Below are 14,730 nucleotides of genomic sequence, written 5' to 3'. Positions count from 1 at the left end.
GTGTGTGTGTGTGTGTGTGTGTGTGTGTGTGTGTGTGTGTGTATTTGAGGACTGACACAATTGCATGTGTTCATATCCAGAAAGCGGTGTTTCATAGTACCCTTCAGTATCTTCCAGCTTTTAGCATTGTTTGAATTTCTTCTCTGTGGTATTCCTTGAGTCTGAAACTTATGATAGCTTTGCCCTATTTGTAGCTGAGGACTTGCCACTAGTTTATTTGCAACAATTTGACTTTCCTATAGTGGATTTCATGTTTTAGAACAGATTAATATTAAATTGAGATGATAATAGAGTTTATATAGATACTACAAGTATTTCCCAAAATATCAAGACTTCATATTACAAGTCCTTAACATGTAATATATAATACACTCTTATGAAAAAAACAATAAATTCTAGGTATAATAAAATCCATATCTCAAATAATAGCAATAAATTCTGTATCTAATTTTTTATAAATGAGCTGACATATAAATGTATACACTGAGTAGATGTGATGTATTGGATGTATTTCTGAAGATCTGTTCATTTTATAGTATATGGTTACTTCTTACTACAGGAGAGGTTATTGTCTAGTTTAAAAATGCATTTGACTATCTATGGAGTACCTCTATTTTGTTCAGCTACGTAAAACTACTGCTATGTTTTCTGACACAGTTGCTATAGAAACCGTATACTATTCAAGAGTGAATTTGAAAACTCATAAAGTCTTTTGGAAATACATAGATTAGAAACCTTGTTTGGCTTGTTTATGTGTTTCAAATCCATCATGGGAAAGAACTGAATGACTCTAATCAGGAAAGCAATAGTCTTATTGCTGCTATATTTTTCATGCACTTGCTAACACGGAGAGAATAATAAGACAGTGAAGAAAGGACAAAGGGTAAAGAAATAATATTACATGGAAACAGTCTAAGCTTACAAATTTATGCACAAATATCTGTGCATGTCTGTATGTTTGCTTTTAAAAACTTCAACTGATTACAGTTTTAAAGATTTACTTAACAAATTCATGAAAGTTTTATATATTACACAGATGAAGATTTGAAAAACAGAAATAATTTATCCTGTTATTAATTGGGCCCTGATGTACATATTTTTAAAATGCAAATAATTCATGTTATGTTATTCTTTCTCTTTATGTCTGCATTATTACAAGAGATATAAACAATGACGTTATAAGTGAATTTAATTAGTGCAGTTGACAAACATGAGATTATAATGGTTGTAGCAGTCTATTATCCATGGAATTTTCTATTCCTTAGAAGTTAATAGCTCTTTTTTAAATACCTACTTCTAATTCAAAACACACAGATCAAGCCTATACTGCCTCAGTGAAAGGAAGGTAACATAATTACCCAATGAAATCAAAGTCTGCTGCTTTTGTTTCTTAGTGAGAGAAAGGAGCCATTTAATACCTTGGAAGCAGATACCATAATAGCATAGAGGAAAACTAAAATGGACAGCAAATTCAGCTGAAACTATGAAACTATGAAAATTTATTAACTAAATCTGAGAACTTTTAGGCTCATTAAATAATAAATATTAAAAATCTACCAGAATCATAGAACTACCAATTAAAAGAAAACGTTAGCATATAATTAATGTCTATGACAATTCATGTTTAAAATAAATTTCTGAAGTGTTATTAAAACACACAAAGCATATACAAATGTAGATTCACTTGTTAGGCATGTCTTGTTCATAAGTCATTAGCCACTGTATCATTTAGATGATAGCTTCTTAGAGCAGCACAGTTTGTAGGAAGACCTAAGTTGTGTGTAAAGTACAGTCCCTGCTAAGACATAGAGCTCTCATTTGCATCTTTGTACTCCAGCATAGAAAACAATAACTGATATTAAGTACATGTTTATAAATGGGAATTGCTATATATTATAACTAGATGTACTATTGTTTAGCTTTGAACAACACAACTCAAACTAGAGTTTTTTACATATTTTTTTTAAGAATTACACTTTTCATTTGTTTTTTAATAGGATTTAATACAATACATTTTGGTTATGTTTCTTCTCCTCCAAATCCTAGATCCTCCCCACCTGCCTACATACCCAACTTTTATGTTCTTTATTTACATTCTTTCTTTAATATAAACTAAAACAAAATAACCCAAAAGAAGTTCATAAATACTACAAAACCAAAAATAAATGGAAATCAAAATCAGGTTATAGTTAGGATTAGGGTTAGATCAATAAGACAAAAAATGCAGAAACAAAGCAAAAGTAAACAAGTCTACAAAAATAACAGAGTGTATTTTGTTTTGGCCAGCTACTCCTGAACATGGAGACTTCCCTGGGCAGTGCTTTGGCGAAAACTGAGTTTTCTTTTGCCAACAGATACCAATTGCAATAACTTCTTAAGTTGAAGTGAACGCTTGTTCACTTTTCAGTCTCAGTTCTAGGACAACATCTGGCTAGAACCTGTGAAGGTCTTGAGCCTGCTGTGACAATCCTAGAAGTTCATAGTGCACTGTTCTGTTGTGTCTGAAGATACTGTTACATTAAGTACCAGTGTCAGGTCAATTCCTTTTGGATACTGCAGTCTTTCCACCTCATTTTCTGTATAGATCTCTGAGTCCTGAGGAAAGGAGCTGAGGAAGACCTCTGTTTATGATGATAGAGGGCTCCAAAATTTGTCACTCTCTACATATTGTCCAGTTGTGGGTCTCCCATCAATTTCAATAGTTCGATGGTTTCCCTGGAGTATGTTTGGTTAACAACTCAACAAGATATAATCCATTCCTCACACTGGAGTTTAGTTGGGCTATTGTCTCCCCATATTTGGCAACTCAGTTCATATTACTTTTATATATGAATATGTTTTAAGAAACTACTAGAGGGCTAGAGAGATGGCTCAGAGGTTAAGAGCACTGCCTGCTGTTCCAGAGGTTCTGAGTTTAATTCCCAGCAACCACATGGTGGCTCACAACCACCTATAATGAGATCTAGTGCCCTCTTCTGGCCTGCAAGTATACATGCAAGTAGAACACTGTATATGTAATAAATAAATATATTTTTTTTAAAAAAGAAACTACTAGAGTAGTAGGTTTCCATATGGATTTTCAATGGCCTATAATGTTAGTTGTCACTTCTACTATTCTCCTTTAACTCTTTCCCATCTCTCTCCCCTTTTAACCATCCTATCTCTCTGTAACAACCTAATATCTTTTCCCTTCCTTGAGAGATCCTTTTTTCTTCCTGGTCCCTTTGTAGGTACTTCTGTGTTTATTTGGATTACAGCACACATATGAAAGACATAAGTGGTACATTCACATATAAGAGGAAACACACAATATTTGTCATTGTTGGTCTGAGATACCTCACTCAGGTTGATTGTTTTAAACTTCATTTACATAACTGCAAATTTCAAAATTTCATTATTCCTAGCAGATGAATAATATTCCATTTTGTAATCCACTTTATTTTCATTATCCATTCATCAACTGATGCACATAAAGGATGTTCCCAATATCTGACTGATATGAGTAGAGCTGCAGTGAACATGGATGAGCAAGTATTTCTGTATTAGTTTTTTGAGTCCTTTGCTTCTCTGCCCAATAGTGAAACAGCTAGATCTTGAGTTATATCTATTCCCAGGTTCTGAATGAACCACCACACTGATTTCCAAAGTCACAGTACAAGTTTGCACTCCTACCAGAAATGAATAAATGAGCCAACATTTGCATTCTTGCCAGGATGTGTGCTCATTTGTTTTATTGATCTTGGGCACTTTGACAGGTGTAAGATCACATCTTAAAGTACTTTGAATCTCCTTTTCTCTGATGGCTACGAATGTTGAACATTTATTGGTTTCTTAATTATTTGCATTTCTTTTGAGAACTTTTAACACTGCTCCATTCCCTGTTTTTAAATTGGGCTCTTTTCTTGTTTTTCAGCTGTTTTTGTAATTCTTCATATACTTCAGATACTAATCATCCATTAGATATATATGCTTGTTACAGATCTTTTCCCATTCTGTAGGCTGCTGCCTGGCCTGAGTGACTATGCCCTTTTCCATACCAAAGCTTTAAGGGTCATTGAGTCCCATTTATTAACTGCTGATTTTAGTGCCTGTGCTTTTGGTGTCTCTTTCAAAATGTCCTTTTCAATTTCAGTTTATTTTAGTTTCAAGTTTATTGCCAGGTTCTCTTTTATCAGATTCAAGAAATCTGGCTCTATGCTGAGGTCCTTGATGCATTAATTTTTTTCAGGGTGGTAAATATTGGTCATTTTGCATTCTTCTACCTTCAAACATCCAGTTTAACAAATACCATTTTTTAAAATATTATCCTTTATCTAGTGAGTAGTTTTACCTCCTTTTTTTTTAAAAAAAAAGGTGTCCATAGGTGTATGGATTTGTATTCAAATATAACTGTAATTCAATTCCATCGATCAATATGTATGTTTCCATTCTAATACATACTATTTTTATTACACATGCAATGTATTACAACTTGAACTATGGGATGGCAATACCATAAGTCAGTTCTTTTATTTTCAGGATTGTTTTAACTTTCTGGATATTTGAATTTCCATATGAAGTTGAAATGTTTTTCAATTTATATAAATTCCAAGTATTTTATTGAGAATATTTGTACCTATATTCATAGCAATATAATTTACTTCTATATTTATATTGGTCTATAATTTTTTTCTTTCTTGTATCTTTTGTAGTTTTGGGTTTCAGCATAATATTGGTTTTGCACAAAGAATTGAGAAATGTCTCTTCAGTTTTTGCATAATAATTTGAGGAGTTTCGCTGCTAATTCATTTTTTAAAGAATGGTAGAATTCTGGATTGAAGCTATCAGGCCATGTGCTTTCATTGGTTGAGAGACTTACATACTGCATCTATTTCTTAGGACTTTAGGGTCATTTTAAATTTTCCACTTGACCTTCACTTAAAATTGGTATGAGTGTTTTTGTGGCACTCCTGAAGATTCAGTTTGTCTTATGATAGAAGGTAATTATATCTGCTTTTTAGTTTTTAGATTTTATAAGAATATCTTTTTCTGTTAAAATAAAATACCTTGAAATTTATCATATAAGATTTTCTAAGTGTGGTAATTTTAATGTAATTGGCCCCATAATCTTATAAGGAGTGACACCATTAAGAGATGAGGCTTTGTTAGAGTGGGTATGGCTCTGTTGGAGGAAGTGTGTCACTGTGAGAGTGGGCTTTGAGGTTTACTATGCTCAGGACAGCTCTGAGAGTGTCAGTCGGCTTCCACATGATGTTGCCTACAAGATGCAGCACTCTTAGCTCCGGCACCATGTCGGCCTGTATGCTACAATGTCCACGCCATGATGATGATAACAGACTGACTATAAGCCACCTCCTTCAATTAAACGTTTTCTCTATAAGAGTTGCTGTGGTCATAGTATCTCTTCATAATAATAAAATCCCCAAGACACGAAGATAATCATGATTACCTAGAAAAACTTGAAAATTAAATGAGAAAAAAGTTTTAGCTAAAAGAAAATAAGATATAATCTAACTGGTTGCTATCACAGTGCCCTTGAACTAATTTCACCAATAACGTGGATTCTCAGTCATTTGTAGAGAAGGAATTTCTCTCAAACATAATCTCCATGTCATTCCCTGATGAGATGAAGTTTTCAAGCTTCCAGTCTGTGTTCTGCCAGCCTGCATGTGTATTCTCGGCTCACTGAATATATCTATTCCTCATTTGGAAAGAAGGAGCTAATATTTGGACCATAGTCTAGCCATGTGTCAGAGGGGTGCATGGGAATGAGAGAACTTGGATGAAATGCTGCAATATTTTAAGGAGTATCTTCTGTGGTCTTGCTTTCTACCTTTCTCCCTCATTTTGCCAGACAGCAAAATGTCAGTCTTCATAGGCTCAGTACAACATTTATTACATCAAATGTTAAATAAAGTTAGATTTTTGTCTTTTAAACGTTTAGCCATTATTCATGATAACTGTATAAAAAACAATTTAAAATTTTCAGACATAAGAAAGAACACAAGCTTCTCTACAAAGTGAAATGGTAAACGGTAATTAAATTAGCTAAATTACTATTGAATAAAAATATAAAGAGAAAGAAAATAAAGGTATGGATCCTAGCTAAAAGGTAGATAGAACAGCACTACAATCGATCTTTTGTTAATATCCAAAGAAAAACAAACCACAAGTGCTGTATTAAATAATATTTATCTAATCTATTTTTCTATTTTTGATGATACTTTCTACTATAGTTATTAAGCCCAGTGAAAATGCACTGGTAAATAATAAATGTCCTTTCATCTAGACAGAACTTTCTCAGCAAATAAATAAGTAAAGACACATTTTCTCGCAAAGGAGAAGATATCTGATCAGAGTTCCTCCCAAAGTCACTGTTATTTGTTTTTATTTCTACATTCTTATATCCTGCTTCCCTTTTCTTCTCTTGTGGAATAAGAGTGAGTCTACAATGCTTGGAGGTGAAAGAGAAAGAGCAGCCACAGTCCCTCTGATCCAATTATAAATGTGTTTTTCTATTTCTGTCAGGGTAGACGCTGAAAGAGAAATGTACTTCCTAAATTTTTAATACTATATTTGTTTATTTTTCACTCTGGATCTTTCTTCATACATTGCTAAATGTTACTATAACTAGCTGAAACAACTTTCCATTTCATGTTCATAATTCTCATCAAAGGAGAAAAACACAGAATAAACTTTTCAATATTATCTATTCCTCACTATTTACCTTTGGGAAATTATATGAATCATTTTCAACAAATGAAAAATGGTGAGAACTCATTTTAAAAGCAAAATTAAATATTGCCTTCTAGAATTCTGTCATACTCCTTTATTTCTGATTCATGTTTAAACACATTCACACTCAAAGGCGTACTACATCTAAAAATAAATAAGCCTACCATGTATGCCAGTAAACATAAACACTGATGGATGTGTGCATGTACACATGGCAGGAACTCAAGAATTATGGTTTAGTTCCTATGCAGCACAAGAAAACCATATAAACTTTAGAGGTTAGAATATTTTTTATCTGCTTAGAAAAGTAACAGTTACTGTCTATACCATAGATATAGCAGTACTGAGTGAGACATACTTCTTTGTCCAGTTCTTCAACCATTTATGTTGAACATTAAAACACTGCAAATATATTTTCAAGATTCTCTTTTTTGTTAAATTACATTAAAAACGATAGATAGTAAGCACTGTTGTGAGTTCCAGTGTAAAAATCTTTAACATGATAGCCATATCACAAATAATAATCAAGGAACTAAGACATTCGTTACAATTTAAGCAATTTTTATCTAGTAAATTTTATTGCTCCTGCCACATGAAATAGTTAACAGATTATGAATAGCCAGACAGAAGCGCAAGTAATATCATCTTCCTCAGGGAAAAACACAACTATTGGCTACTCAATACCAAATGGTCAATCCTAAAAACAAACATGCAATAATATTATATACACTGAGCAAGTTACATTTAGGCTTCATCATTGTATTATATATGGCCTTGTTGCTATCATGCTTAGTACTATGCTTACTTTCAAAAAAGTTATAAAAATGGTCTACTCCTCTACAGAAAGAGGATGAACCTTGGAGTTCAAAGAAAATTGTGGCAAACTTAAAAATTGCAGGGATAATATCTTGTTAATATGTGGCAAAATTTGCTCAGTTTGTTCCCTTACATATTACTATATGTAACCGTAATAATAAGAACAAAATGAGGGCATGGTAAAACTGTTTATGAATATATAGAGAGAGCACTTCCTCCAGTACCTGAATCTACTCAGTGAGGGTTTGGATGGCATTAACACCACAATCATTATGTCTGTACATTTGCAGCATACAAATATGTAAGAATAATAGTCAACTCCAGAAAATGAATGAAGAGGGAATGGAGAATTTTGATTTGCCAAATTTAATAATCACTGAAATATTAGTAGCAAATATAAATTACGAATATAAATTCTAAATATATGTATCCCAAAATAATTATCCAGGATCTACACTGAACAAGGAATAATTCAGAGCAATAAATGGTATAAACAACCAAAATCCTCTGATATGAAATTCTTTTCCTTTTTAAAGCATCTTAGCTAAGTTCTTAAGAATGGGAAGTTGAAATCTTGTCTTTATTTATGATGAAAAACACCTCTGAGTAATGCCATCACGTGTGAGAATCCTTAGAGTTTGAAATCAATGACTGTGCTCCCCCACATTCTCTGCTCCCAACTCTCTTCCCCTCTTAGTGTGACATTTATAATATGGTTTTATATTCTCATTAATCTGAATAAGAAAAGCCCAGATATCAGACTCTAAACTACAAGGTAATTTCTCTTTAATCATCATAACTCGTACACCAAAAAAATTTCCCCAAGGTATCTTACTTCCTTTGAAAATCTTGTATCTTATATAACATCTTTCTTTCTAAAGATAGAACGTTGTTTTTCAAGCTGAGCTTATGAGGCATTGTTGGGTGCAAGACTTTCCTTGAAGCTGCTCAGGTAGAGTTTTCTTCTGCAGTTTATAGTGCTGTAGCTCAGCTCCCAGGCAGCTCATGTCACTCCCTAGTTTGGTCTTAATAAGATATATTGACACATCCCTCCTCAGAACACAGCACCTGGACAGTAGAATACTTGCAAATTGTGATAAGCTCTCTAGTTCTTTGCTTTAAGTGTTGCCAAGGCTTTTATCCACTCTCCTTTGTCCATGGAATAGCCTCCTGATTGAAATCTGCTTGATTACACAGGGCACTCAAGTATGAGGTGAGGCGTAGTGCCAAGATTCTAGTCTATCCTGGTGAACTGCTAGCATTTGGTTATGTGTTTCTCAGTAATGCAAAGAACATCCTATCTGTTGGCCAGCTTATTATAGGTAAAAAGATATGTTGTGACTATATTTAAATATTGCAAATGCTGGCAGATTTTCCTAAAGAAAATTAAGGAGAAATTTAAAGAGACTAGGACCATTTGGCTTATAGTTTTCTCTAAGGTTGTTTCAAAAGCAATATTTAATAAAGTGTACTTCTAGCTTCTAGACATTGATATTTATATAGTTCTCAAATCCAAATTACTAGAGCTCCATTGGGAAATGTCGTTTCCAGGATTGGACAAAAGGATTATGTAATTTGTACCTCTTGCACAGCAATACAGGAACAGATTAGACTGCCATATTACGATTGTGCTGCATAGCACTTGATACCTCAAATCCTGCATTTACACAGAGAGAGACAGAGAAAGGGAGATAACACTATACAGACAGTACAGTATACAATGATAAAGGTGATGATGATGATAATGGTGATAATAATAATAACTAGGAACTAAACAACTTTACAAGTTTTTTTTTTTTTTTGCCCATAGGTAGCTCAGCCTAGAAACAGTCTGCCTTGAAAGCATGAGGACTTAAGTTTGACCTCCAGAACACATGGAAAATGGCTGACTGGTAGATGTAGATCAGGCTCATAATTCCAGGGCAAGGTAGGTAAAGAAAAGCAGATATCTGAAGCTCCCTGGTCAGCTAGTCTAGACTAATTGATGCTCCCATGCCACGAGAGAACTGTCTCAAATGAGATTGCTGGCATTGGTGAAGATATCACCAAAGGTTTTCTTCAAGTCTTGACACACATACAAAATGTGTGCGCGCGCACACACACACACACACACACACACAGACACACACACGATGAACACATTCGCACACATATATAAAGAGGCATAGAAATGATTCATTGTTACTAGATCAATTATTCAATTGGGGAAAAAGGTCATATTATATTATAACTCAAAATACAAAGACATATCTTCAAGTCTGCCTAGATTATATAAGAGGAGATCAAATAAATTAATTACAGAGATAAAAATATTCATAGGCTTTGAAGATAATTTATTTAAGAACTTTTTAGTGTAAATGAATGGATCCCCAGTTTAAACAGCACTACAAAATCTAAAAAAATAAACCAAACAAAAACAAACAAACAAAAAGTAAAAATATATCTCCCTTTTTGTCATGACAAATGCCAGTCAATATTTTTTAATTTATTTATTTTAAAAAACAGTCTTTTCTCTTTTTACATACCAAACCCAGATCCCATTTCCTCTATTCCTCCCACAACCTCCAACTTTCCCCAGCCCACCGCACCCCATCCATTCTTTAGAGAAGGTAAGACTTCTCATGGGGAGTCAACAAAGTCTGGTACATCACTTTGAGGCATGACCAAGGTCCTCCCTACTACAGCTAGGCTGTGGAAGGTATGCCTCCAAAGAAAATGGGCTCCAAAAAAAAAAACAGTTAAAGCAGTAGGGATAAGTTCTGGTCCCATTGCTAGTGGTCCTACAGACTGCCCCAGCCATACAATTGTCACCCACGTTGAGAGGGCCTAGTTTGGTCCTATGCTGAATCCCGTGCTGTCAATGAGTTTCCATTAGCTCACATAAGCTGTTTCAGTGAGGTTCCTCATCATGGTCTTGACCCATTTGCTCATATTATCCCTCCTTCCTTTCTTCGACTGAACTTTGGGAGCGCAGCCCAGTGTTCCGCTGTGGATCTCTGCATCTGCTTTCATCAGTTGCTGGATGAAGATTCTATGATGACATTTAAGGTAGTTATCTATCTGATTACAGGGCAAGGACAGTTCAGACACCTGTCCGCTATTGCTTAGGGTCTTATCTGGGGTCATCCTTATGGATTCCTGGGAATTTCTCTAGTGCCAGGTTTCTTACTAACCTCATAATGGCTCCCTCAATCCAAATATCTCTTTCTCTCCTCTCTGTCCTTCCTCCATCTCTGTCATCAGGTTTCCTCATGAGGGCAGAAGGGAGGAGGAGGGGAGAAGGGGAGGCGAATGGAGAACATCTGGGGCTGGTCAATATTTTGAATAAAAGCAACATTACAGGAAAAAAGTATTTGCTGTTTTAGGATAAGAGTTTTCAAAGGAAAACATGAAAAATTAGACATGAGAGGAATGATGCTGTTTTTATCACAGTTTTCTTAATACAACAACAACAAAGACAAAAACAAAAACAGAACATGCAAATTAATTCCAAATATAAACCACAGGGGCTTAGGGCAGGAGTGTACAAGTTACTATTGGGACTGTCAAATCACTCAATTTTGCTTGAGTTTCAACCAGGTGACTGCTCAGAGGCCCTGATAGGGCCTGATCCACAGAACTGCTCGGGTGATTGATCTCACCACTACCCAAACTCTACTGTGTGAGTGTCTCCTAGGGTCAAAACTGCGTTGCAAAACAGTTGCCCCTATAAAATGTAGGTTAGGCCCTTTCTTCCTGGAGCTCACAGGTGAAAGAAACCTATTCTGTGGTTTAACCACTGGACAAGTTTGTAACCAGGTTGCACGCCTATGATTTATTAACAGTGAACATTTCCCCAGCTGAACATTTCCCCAGTTGAAGATAATTCAAATGTCGAAGTTATAAAAAGAAATAGCACCTTAAAGATCTCATTTGATATAACTTTGTCTTTAAGAAACTAGAGTAATGACAAATAGAAAAGATAATATCAAAAAGATTTTTGTCAATCATACCTGTATATCTCTGGGAAGAATTTAGTACATTGGGTGAGCTAAATTTGATCCATTGCTTATTTTTGCAAAGGCAGTTTTATTGAAACCTAGCTCTAAGCAATCCTCATCTATTTTCTGTTTTATTTTGCTTTCTCTTAAGGTTGCAGAATAAAGCAGATGACGGAAACAATGTGGCTATCAGAAGCACACATATGAAAAAGCAAGGTTAAATTTTTTAAATGTACTTAAAATCATTTAAAGAAAATTTGTTGAGCTTGGGTTTAAGTTACGGTGTCATATAAACTAAGAATGTCACAGGGTTTTCAAGGAATGAATTCTAATCATGACGCTTCTGCTTTACTCTATAATGACTTATTGGATGCCTTATTACACATGGCACATAAGATATTGATGCCTAGCATATCTACACTGGGTAAGCTTAAGTCATCTAATAAAAGTTGGTGCTTCTGGGAAATTGTAGAAACAATCTTCTTAGAGTGAAATTAGTAAAGTTCCCACCCTTGGCCTCAATGTTTGCTTAAAATTCCTGTTTCCACTTGGAGGTAAAGATTGTGACATGCTCTTAGCATGCCACACAGCAGTACAACATTTAAGTGATTATTGTCAATATAATGTGCAACTGCTGAAAGATACCCAGCTGTAGATGCCACACACATTTTACCATAAATTCAGAAAAAAACAAATTACAATGATCATTTTACAAAATCAAAAGAAACACAGAAATGTAAGGCAGAAAACCACAGCAGAGAAGCAGGAAGTCAGTGCTTGCAGACAGTTCTAAGTTTTATAAACAAGAAGGAATATGTAAAATTCTGACTAATAATTGACATTAGTTAACAAAGCAGCAATGCCTCCCAATTTTAAAGATAACAGGAAACTACTAAATAATTCACAAATTTTCAAAAACTGTACAATAAAATTTAAAGTCATTAACTTAGTTCAAAGACATCACAGGACTGGAGAGATGGCTCAGTGGTTAAGAGCATTGCCTGCTCTTCCAAAGGTCCTGAGTTCAATTCCCAGCAACCACATGGTGGCTCACAACCATCTGTAATGAGGTCTGGCGCCCTCTTCTGGCCTGCAGACATACACACGGACAGAATATTGTATATATAAAAAAAGACATCACATAAGAAATAAAGAGAAATCGTGGGATAATTGGGATAATAGGAACAGAATAAAAAACAATTGGCTGCATTTTAGAAGAGATACATGAAACCTAAACTATAAAAGAATTTTCAACAAAAACATTAAGAGAAATATACTAAGCAAACTAATAAAAAGAGGAAAAATTGACTGGATTAAAAAATAATACAAAAATAACACCCAATTTCGGTAATTTTCCAATATTGATAAAACTTGTGGAAAAAAAGAAGAAAGTTACAAAGAGAAGATATACAAACAATCTAATTGATAGAACACTGACACATAGAATGGAATATTTTAATCAGTATATGATTTTAAATGTATATAGTAGGAATATTTAGTGTATTTACATTGTAACTTGTCTAAAAAATAACAGTAAGATATCACTTATTTGGAAGAGAAATGAAAAAGTCACTATAAGAGCAGGAACTAATGACAGGGGCAGGAAATGCAGCATAGAGGCAAATAAAAACAAACACAGACCACTGTGCACACTAATTAAATCAATACGCCTCTGGCAAGGCAGAGAGGTTTAAGAGAAAATGAAAATCCAGGGCTTTCTAGTTTAGAAGTGAAGAAGGTATTACCATAGACTAGACATTTGGAAACCTGAGACTTATGTACCAATTTGCACTATAAAATTTAAACTAGATGAAATGGAGCATTTGCTGATGCTCACACCCATAATTCTGTTGCTCCTCATAATGGATAAGAAGTTCATTTAATAGCATTTTTTTTCAATAAGTTTTGCACACCTATAAAAGACAGCCACACAAATGTACTGAACAACAGCTTAAAGCAGACAGATTGATGTAGACTTTTCCTAAAATCAAAGAGATACAATTAAAAAAACTATTCAAATTTGGCTGAATTAAAATTGACCTCAATTAGAAAAAAGTCAGATTTTTTTAATCATCCAAAAAATTATAGCTAGCTACATGATAGTCACAGAGTGACAAAAATCACAGTGGTAAAAATTATAAACACTGATGAAATCTTGAAAATCTCCACACACAAGGTCATGCCTGAAATTCTATGAGGTTCTACAAATTAGGGAGAAAAAATATGGAGAAAAAATAGGTTCTCTCATTGGGTGTAATGATTGAAGAATTGAAAACATTTTCTAGGATAAACATATTTGACATTTTAAAAATTTTATATGAGTGTATATAAAAAGTCTGTGCATGTGCATTTTGAGATATTTAATTTTATTTTTTGTGAGCTTTATTTAAAAATCATAAATGAATCTCAAACTAGTTAGTGATATATATTATAAAGTTTGAGGCAGATGCCATATGAAGGTGGAAAATTATTAAGGTATGTATCAAAAATGAATCAATAGTGTCTCAAGAGAGATGACAGTGTGTTTATGAGCACTTACTGGTCTTACAGACTGCTTGGGTTCAATCTCCAGCATCATTATGGTATCTAAATTTCATTCAAATATCCTGTTCCATTTCCTTAAGTATCTTTTGGCCATTTGAGATTCTTCTGTTGAGAATATTGTTTACTTCAGTCCCCCAATTTTTAATTGGGTTATTTAGAAATTTAATGTCTAATTTATTGAGTTCTTTATATATTATGGATATCAGTACTTTGTCTAATGTGGGGTTGGTGAAGCCATAAGGGAAATGCAAATCAAAACAACTCTGAGATACCATCTTACACCTATCAGAATGGTTAAGATCAAAAACATCAATGATAGCCTATGCTGGAGAGAATGTGGAGTAAGGGGAAGACTCATCCATTGCTGGTGGGAATGCAAACTTGTACAAGCACTTTGGAAATCAATATGGAGTTTTCTCAGAAAATTGGGAATCAACCTACTTCAGGATCCAGCAATAGCACTCTTGGGCATATACCCAAAAGATGCTCAATCATACTACAAAAGCATTTGTTCAACTATGCTCATAGCAGCATTATTTGTAATAGTGAGAACCTGGAAACAACCTAGATGCCCCTCAACTGAAGAATGGATAAAGAAAATGTGGTCCATTTACACATTAAAGAACTACTCGGCAGGGGGAAAAAAAAGACATCT

Source organism: Microtus ochrogaster, linkage group LG4 (genome assembly GCF_000317375.1).
Source record: "Microtus ochrogaster isolate Prairie Vole_2 linkage group LG4, MicOch1.0, whole genome shotgun sequence".
NCBI classification, from domain to species: Eukaryota; Metazoa; Chordata; class Mammalia; order Rodentia; family Cricetidae; genus Microtus; species Microtus ochrogaster.
This window is presented reverse-complemented; position numbering follows the sequence as displayed.